This window comes from Fulmarus glacialis, unplaced genomic scaffold (genome assembly GCF_000690835.1).
Source record: "Fulmarus glacialis isolate BGI_N327 unplaced genomic scaffold, ASM69083v1 scaffold29314, whole genome shotgun sequence".
NCBI classification, from domain to species: Eukaryota; Metazoa; Chordata; class Aves; order Procellariiformes; family Procellariidae; genus Fulmarus; species Fulmarus glacialis.
In genome coordinates this window covers 1-287 of record NW_009210347.1, presented here as the reverse complement: position 1 = coordinate 287, position 287 = coordinate 1, and positions in this window count along the sequence as shown.

Here is a 287-nt window from a genome sequence, read left to right as displayed (position 1 = left end):
TTGCAGATTTGTGGACGGCCCGGCGGGGTGTTTTCCGGCAGCAGGGTGTTTTGCTCGCTGCTTTGCTTACGTGTTTTGCTAATTAACCTCTTTTGCTAATTAACGGCCGGCTCGCCCCGTGGGTGGCCGGAGTGGGAGGCTGAGGGATACGGGGTGCTGCGCTGGGGTGCTCCCAGTTTTGGTGGGGTGCTCTCTGCCCTGGAAGGGGGCACCAAGCCCTGCTCAGGGTGGGGGTGCTCTGCTTGGGGGGGCCCCTGGGTGCTCCCTGCCCTGCTTAGGGAGGTCCC